Genomic DNA, 8782 nt, shown 5'->3' on the forward strand with positions numbered 1-8782 from the left:
ATGGTTTGCAGCCGTGTGTGAAGCGGTTGGGATGAAGAATCAGCACCTCCAAATCCGAGACCATGGTCCTCAGTGGGTGGCGTGCCCTCTCTAGGTCGGAGATGAGATCCTGCCCCAAATGGAAGAGTCCAAGTATCTTGGGGTCTTGTTCAAGAGTGAGGGTAGGTTGGAGCGGGAGATCGACAGGCGGATCAGTGCAGCGTCTGCAGTGATGTATACTCTGTATTGGTCCGTTGTGGTGAAGAAGGAGCTGAGTCTAAAGGTGAAGAAGGAGCTGAGTCTAAAGGTGAAGAAGGAGCTGAGTCTAAAGGTGAAGAAGGAGCTGAGTCTAAAGGTGAAGCTCTCGCTTTACCGGTCGATCTACGTTCCTACCCTCCCCTATGGTCACGAGCCGTGGGTCGTGACCGAAAGAACAAGATCCTGGATACAAGCAGCCTAAATGTGTTTCCTCCGCTGGGTGTCCGGGCTCTCCTTTAGAGATAGGATGAGAAACTCGGTCATCTAGGAGGGACTCGGAGTAGAGCCGTTGCTCCTCCGCGTTGAAAGGAGCCAGTTGAGGTATCTCGGGCATCTGGTTCGGATGCCTCCTTGACGCCTTCCGGGCATGTCCCACCGGCGGGAGGCCCCGGGGACGACCCAGGACACGCTGGAGAGACTATGTCTCTCGGCTGGCCTGGGAACGCCTTGGGATCCCAATGGAGGAGCTGGGTGAAGTGGCTTGGGAGAGGTAAGTCTGGCCTTCCCTGCTAAAGCTGCTGCCCCCGCGACCCGACCTCGGATAAGTGGCAGAAGATGAATGGATGGATGGATAATCAAATACAGAAAATATATATAAATAGAAATAAAAATAAAAACTTAATGTATTTATTATTTGGGCATTTTTCGTCCTCCATAGTTTAAAGCTAGTTTTCCAGACACATACAGGGTTTGACTTAACCAGCAACGACTGGAACGGACATGGTAGCATTGTTTTTAGCATTAGCATTCCAAGTCTGCAGACTGCAAAAATACTCAATATTGTATGTCTAGTAAATATTAGAAGTCTGCATGCCCCTGTTCAATTGTCAAGTTTTTGTGATATGACAAAATGAAATTAAGCTAAATAATTTTAAAACTTTAACTGATTAACCAAATCAGGTTCAGCTGTTCTAGTTGGCTTTTCCTGACCTTTTTGTTTGTTTGTTTTCTAACAGAAGCCTGACAATTTTATGCTAATACCGACTGCTACGGACAGTGTGGTAGCATTGTTTTTAGCATTAACATTCTGTCTGCAGCCTGCTGAAAGAAATGTCATCATCTTTTTGATAAATTTTCAACAGTCAATTACAAGGTGCAGTTTGCAGTAGTGTTTTTTTTGTTTTGTTTTTTTAGCATTAGTATTTAGCATTTGCATCATTTAGCATCACGGACTGAACGGACGTAGTTTGTCTTGTTGGCTTCCCTCCCGCATGTGAAGTGAAGTGTGTCGTTACATTGAGAGCTGATGTTAATAAAGCCATCTGGAATTGAAATTTTTTTCTTTAATTAATTATAAAAAGAATCGTGTTTCTTCGTCTCCCCAAACATATCTTACTTTATCATCCGCCATTTATTGTCACTACAAATGTGCGTGTGACGTAGTATCGGTCAAAACGTGTGACGTATATCCCAGTGTTTCCCACACCTTGGGTGGGCCACCCAAGTACACTAGCCACCACCCAAGAAGTTTTCAAGAAAATGTATTTTAAATATATTTCCACCAAAAAAAAAACGTGTTGTGACCAGATATACTCAAGGCTTAAAGTAAAAAAATATATATCCTGAGCCTGAACTTTTTCCGGAGAGCAGTGGTGCAGTGTCCAACGTGCTGATTCGTTGTTTGCCGACATCAAGCCATTACTATTCGATTCGTCGCCGTGGATGGACTGGGCATCTGGGAAACTCATGAAATTCCCGATGGCCAGTCCTCCCAAAGCGTCAGGTTGTCTCTTTCATTATCCATTTATATTATGTATAAATACAGTATAGCACTGCGGGTTGCAGTCCCCTCTAGTGCTGCAGCTATAATATCCTATGGAAAATTCTATTGAATAATCAGGTATTTGGATTAAAAAATATATATTTTTGTGTGGTGAAAAAACAATTATGAGTAAAAAATACATAAAAAATATATTTTCACTTACTAATGATCAATCAACTTTCATTTCTAGATAATCAACTCCTTTTCTTTCTTTTTTTTTAACTTAAATTTAAATTGTGCTTAACATCACATTATTTTCCTCTCTCGACAGTTTTAGAGAAATCTCTCCCAATGGATTTTGGAACGACCTTCAGTTAAATATTAAGCGACCTCCCTTCCTACCCACTCTTAAAACTTAAAATCTTTGCTCTTTGGCGTTTGACTCGGCATGAGACTCATCATTGTTTCAATGTTTTATGGTGCCTGCTGTATTTTGTTATTAATTTATTTATTTACCTACTTGTGTTATTTTATTGACTTCATTTACCCACTTAAGATAATTATAAATTTATTTGGTGTTATTTTTGTCTTACCCGTCTTTATTCCATGACTGATTTTTACTTCATGTACAGCACTTTGTATGAAATGAAATTTCGAGTTGAGTAGTTTTTGGTCTGTGAGACAAAGTGACGTCAGAACCACAGTTGTGATTTTGCCGACCGTCAACTGCACAATTGAGTGAGCTCAGTTTATCAAACTGATCTCTAGGAACGGCAACTGTGTCCGGCTGTTAGCATCAAAGTGTGTAATTAATCCCATCGATTAGACTGCCTTTGAAAAGTAGTCCGATATCTACAGCCACTAGTACTGTAGACGCCGAAACACTGGCAACAGGCACCATGAAATACAATGTCAGCTTAATTAATTCTTCTTTTAGTGCCCTTAATTGGCGATCGAACATGATTTCTGTACGATGTTGTTTTGTTGACTTTGCTCGCAATATTTTATGCCAGCAATAAGAATGGCAGGCAACGGCAACGTTCCGGAGGACGAGTCAAGTCATCCGTTGCGCCGCAACTGGCAAAACGCTCCTGGTAAAACTACAAAATAAAAACGTTTCTTGGCATTGCGCTCCACATATTACTTTGTATGGGAAGGTTTATTTTGAAGTTGGCTTCTCTCCGCATTGGCCGTGTTTTGCCAGACGTGCCCAATATTCCCCACATGAAAACTGTTTCAACAACAACAACCCCGCTCGCCAGTGTCCACCCACCCAAATAGATTTCAAATCTGTGGGAAACACTGTATCCGGTCTTGTAGTCGCTTATTTGCAAAACCTGTTTTCATCGCCTTTTTTCGATAAGCTTCAAAAACCACCCCCTCTAAGCGTAAAAACTTTTTTGCGAATTACTGCCGTTTCTATTCAGTTTCTTTTTCGCAATTCTTGAAAATTGAAAAAAAAATAGCTATAAATACTGTAGCTATGTCTAGCGCAACAGCAAATCCACAATAGGCATATTTTGCATGTTCATTTAATATCAGTTTTGTTCCACTTGTACAAATGAGTCCATGTAATAAGAATTTTTTTTTTAAAAGAACAATATTAACAAGGCACTTCCCAAAATTAACAGGGAAAAACTCAATTTACAATCACATCAAAAATATTTATTATTTTCAACGTATTCTGTTTTACAGAAATATTCCAGTTACATTGCTTTTTCTTCTTCTTGCTGTTTTGGTTGGAGTGTCAGTACGTTCTTTATGTGGGACCATTGACTATACACTGAAAATACTGCTGGTAACAGACATTCACAGATGTGTTGATAGAGGAGTCTGGGATGTAATAAACTCGAGACATGGAGGAACATAGAATGGGGGGGGGGGGGGGGGGGTTAGTAGCACAAGCCTGAACATGACAGTTCATAAGCACTGATGTTGACAGATCTATCCCCCTGCACATATACTTGCATAACTCATAATCACAGTCACAGTGAGTTCTTGCTTGTCCTCTACATGTTCAAGTCCCCATTTTGTACAGCTTGTTATTCTTCTAAACGAAAGTTTGGTTATTAATTCACATTTGGTGTAAAATGATTATATCTGGTGGGAAACCGCAAAGTGAGGCACTTTGCGGTTTCCCACCAGATATTTTTTACGCCACAAAAGACACTGCTAAAGTAAGATAAATCATCTATTATGGTCTTATGTGGCAATTTCTGCGAGATCTGAAAAAGAACAGTGATACTTGAGTTCATCCACTGCAGATCGAAACATGCTGCAGATGTTTGAATAAAGAATGTGGCGACCACAAGTGAGTGTCCACCGACGTGTGACTGTCCCATTGTCCTCGGCTGCCTGAGTGCAGCTTCGAATATTGATTTTCAGTCCGTTTCAAGTTGAGAGCTGGGATCGATTTATTCCAGTATAATGGGAGAGGAGAAAAAATATATACAAGGTTGATAATTGATAGTGTCGCTTGGAGCAACCATACGGAGCATTGAGTGCTCTCTGTGAACATCACAGCTGGCTGACATCCAAGGGTCTATGGTCCTCTACATTCCAGGGGAACAAAAAGCGAGTCTGTTTTAAGGGAATAAATGCATTAAAGAGCATAATGCACACACACACCTGAACATTAGCAGATGTCTGTGTAGCGAAATGCATGCATTGTTTCAGCTGCAGGCATTGCTGTTACATGACATCACCTGTGTTTTCTTTACCTGAAGCCGCTCCACCATGTTCACATGTGCTGACGATTAGGACCCATCTGTTGCACTCTCCTTACCGTTTTCCCAAAAATTCTTCCTAAACACTAACGGAAGGATGGAAAGTTATGGCTACCTAACTCACAGGGGGAGTACATTGTGTTTTTATTTCTCGGAAGTGTGCTTACAATGAGCAAATTGACTCAGCGGGGCCTTTTTTATGGGTTGAGGTAGTTACTTTTCTTGGGACAGTTTATTTGTGTTTGTTTGTAGGTGTGTGCATGTGCATGCTGTTTTGATTCCCGACCAGCATCCCAGTCTTAAAACATATGGGTGGTCAGCCTGTGTATAGTGTTGGTTTATAGAACTCGCTCATAAAAGCACAACCCTGTGAGTCATTCGCAAATGATCATAGGAGCGTCAAGATCTTGTTCACGTACTCAATTACTTCTAAATAGTCTGATTCAAGTTGGTTTTGAATAGTGGTGCCTGCTGGATCAAACAATTGATTAGGCAATTGTTAATAATAGAATTTATTTGTTGATAACAATAAAGTTTTCCGCATATAAACTTCTTTAAAATGGAAAAAAAAAAGTGACTAGATTTTATTACATCATCTTGAGTAAGGCAGGCTTGAGTCTCTTTATTTGAACACTTTAAGACATACACATTGAAGTGTGTTATGTTGTTGCTAGCTTTGATTTTTAGCCTTAGCGGTCCCAGTCCACAGACTACTTAAACGTTGCCGTGTTCGTCAATTTTTTTTTAACAGTCTCTAAAAATTTAATGTAGAGGATGAAAAAAGCAAAAAAGAAAAAATTAAATAAAAGTGAAAATAAAATGAATATAATTCAATAATTCTGGAATGGTTTGCAGCCGTGTGTGAAGCGGTTGGGATGAAGAATCAGCACCTCCAAATCCGAGACCATGGTCCTCAGTGGGTGGCGTGCCCTCTCTAGGTCGGAGATGAGATCCTGCCCCAAATGGAAGAGTCCAAGTATCTTGGGGTCTTGTTCAAGAGTGAGGGTAGGTTGGAGCGGGAGATCGACAGGCGGATCAGTGCAGCGTCTGCAGTGATGTATACTCTGTATTGGTCCGTTGTGGTGAAGAAGGAGCTGAGTCTAAAGGTGAAGAAGGAGCTGAGTCTAAAGGTGAAGAAGGAGCTGAGTCTAAAGGTGAAGAAGGAGCTGAGTCTAAAGGTGAAGCTCTCGCTTTACCGGTCGATCTACGTTCCTACCCTCCCCTATGGTCACGAGCCGTGGGTCGTGACCGAAAGAACAAGATCCTGGATACAAGCAGCCTAAATGTGTTTCCTCCGCTGGGTGTCCGGGCTCTCCTTTAGAGATAGGATGAGAAACTCGGTCATCTAGGAGGGACTCGGAGTAGAGCCGTTGCTCCTCCGCGTTGAAAGGAGCCAGTTGAGGTATCTCGGGCATCTGGTTCGGATGCCTCCTTGACGCCTTCCGGGCATGTCCCACCGGCGGGAGGCCCCGGGGACGACCCAGGACACGCTGGAGAGACTATGTCTCTCGGCTGGCCTGGGAACGCCTTGGGATCCCAATGGAGGAGCTGGGTGAAGTGGCTTGGGAGAGGTAAGTCTGGCCTTCCCTGCTAAAGCTGCTGCCCCCGCGACCCGACCTCGGATAAGTGGCAGAAGATGAATGGATGGATGGATAATCAAATACAGAAAATATATATAAATAGAAATAAAAATAAAAACTTAATGTATTTATTATTTGGGCATTTTTCGTCCTCCATAGTTTAAAGCTAGTTTTCCAGACACATACAGGGTTTGACTTAACCAGCAACGACTGGAACGGACATGGTAGCATTGTTTTTAGCATTAGCATTCCAAGTCTGCAGACTGCAAAAATACTCAATATTGTATGTCTAGTAAATATTAGAAGTCTGCATGCCCCTGTTCAATTGTCAAGTTTTTGTGATATGACAAAATGAAATTAAGCTAAATAATTTTAAAACTTTAACTGATTAACCAAATCAGGTTCAGCTGTTCTAGTTGGCTTTTCCTGACCTTTTTGTTTGTTTGTTTTCTAACAGAAGCCTGACAATTTTATGCTAATACCGACTGCTACGGACAGTGTGGTAGCATTGTTTTTAGCATTAACATTCTGTCTGCAGCCTGCTGAAAGAAATGTCATCATCTTTTTGATAAATTTTCAACAGTCAATTACAAGGTGCAGTTTGCAGTAGTGTTTTTTTTGTTTTGTTTTTTTAGCATTAGTATTTAGCATTTGCATCATTTAGCATCACGGACTGAACGGACGTAGTTTGTCTTGTTGGCTTCCCTCCCGCATGTGAAGTGAAGTGTGTCGTTACATTGAGAGCTGATGTTAATAAAGCCATCTGGAATTGAAATTTTTTTCTTTAATTAATTATAAAAAGAATCGTGTTTCTTCGTCTCCCCAAACATATCTTACTTTATCATCCGCCATTTATTGTCACTACAAATGTGCGTGTGACGTAGTATCGGTCAAAACGTGTGACGTATATCCCAGTGTTTCCCACACCTTGGGTGGGCCACCCAAGTACACTAGCCACCACCCAAGAAGTTTTCAAGAAAATGTATTTTAAATATATTTCCACCAAAAAAAAAACGTGTTGTGACCAGATATACTCAAGGCTTAAAGTAAAAAAATATATATCCTGAGCCTGAACTTTTTCCGGAGAGCAGTGGTGCAGTGTCCAACGTGCTGATTCGTTGTTTGCCGACATCAAGCCATTACTATTCGATTCGTCGCCGTGGATGGACTGGGCATCTGGGAAACTCATGAAATTCCCGATGGCCAGTCCTCCCAAAGCGTCAGGTTGTCTCTTTCATTATCCATTTATATTATGTATAAATACAGTATAGCACTGCGGGTTGCAGTCCCCTCTAGTGCTGCAGCTATAATATCCTATGGAAAATTCTATTGAATAATCAGGTATTTGGATTAAAAAATATATATTTTTGTGTGGTGAAAAAACAATTATGAGTAAAAAATACATAAAAAATATATTTTCACTTACTAATGATCAATCAACTTTCATTTCTAGATAATCAACTCCTTTTCTTTCTTTTTTTTTAACTTAAATTTAAATTGTGCTTAACATCACATTATTTTCCTCTCTCGACAGTTTTAGAGAAATCTCTCCCAATGGATTTTGGAACGACCTTCAGTTAAATATTAAGCGACCTCCCTTCCTACCCACTCTTAAAACTTAAAATCTTTGCTCTTTGGCGTTTGACTCGGCATGAGACTCATCATTGTTTCAATGTTTTATGGTGCCTGCTGTATTTTGTTATTAATTTATTTATTTACCTACTTGTGTTATTTTATTGACTTCATTTACCCACTTAAGATAATTATAAATTTATTTGGTGTTATTTTTGTCTTACCCGTCTTTATTCCATGACTGATTTTTACTTCATGTACAGCACTTTGTATGAAATGAAATTTCGAGTTGAGTAGTTTTTGGTCTGTGAGACAAAGTGACGTCAGAACCACAGTTGTGATTTTGCCGACCGTCAACTGCACAATTGAGTGAGCTCAGTTTATCAAACTGATCTCTAGGAACGGCAACTGTGTCCGGCTGTTAGCATCAAAGTGTGTAATTAATCCCATCGATTAGACTGCCTTTGAAAAGTAGTCCGATATCTACAGCCACTAGTACTGTAGACGCCGAAACACTGGCAACAGGCACCATGAAATACAATGTCAGCTTAATTAATTCTTCTTTTAGTGCCCTTAATTGGCGATCGAACATGATTTCTGTACGATGTTGTTTTGTTGACTTTGCTCGCAATATTTTATGCCAGCAATAAGAATGGCAGGCAACGGCAACGTTCCGGAGGACGAGTCAAGTCATCCGTTGCGCCGCAACTGGCAAAACGCTCCTGGTAAAACTACAAAATAAAAACGTTTCTTGGCATTGCGCTCCACATATTACTTTGTATGGGAAGGTTTATTTTGAAGTTGGCTTCTCTCCGCATTGGCCGTGTTTTGCCAGACGTGCCCAATATTCCCCACATGAAAACTGTTTCAACAACAACAACCCCGCTCGCCAGTGTCCACCCACCCAAATAGATTTCAAATCTGTGGGAAACACTGTATCCGGTCTTGTAGTCGCTTATTTGCAA

The 8782-nt window shown here is 40.8% G+C and overlaps 1 protein-coding gene across 2 annotated transcripts in view; it reads left to right on the forward strand.

The window, feature by feature from the left end:
• The window catches only part of coro7 (coronin 7), a 120879-nt gene that overhangs the window by 58483 nt on the left and 53614 nt on the right, over nt 1–8782 (forward strand). The gene's annotated exons all lie outside the window — the stretch shown is intronic.

Source organism: Leptonotus elevatus, chromosome 1, assembly GCF_054856555.1.
Source record: "Leptonotus elevatus isolate MCC_2025b chromosome 1, RoL_Lele_1.0, whole genome shotgun sequence".
NCBI lineage: Eukaryota > Metazoa > Chordata > Actinopteri > Syngnathiformes > Syngnathidae > Leptonotus > Leptonotus elevatus.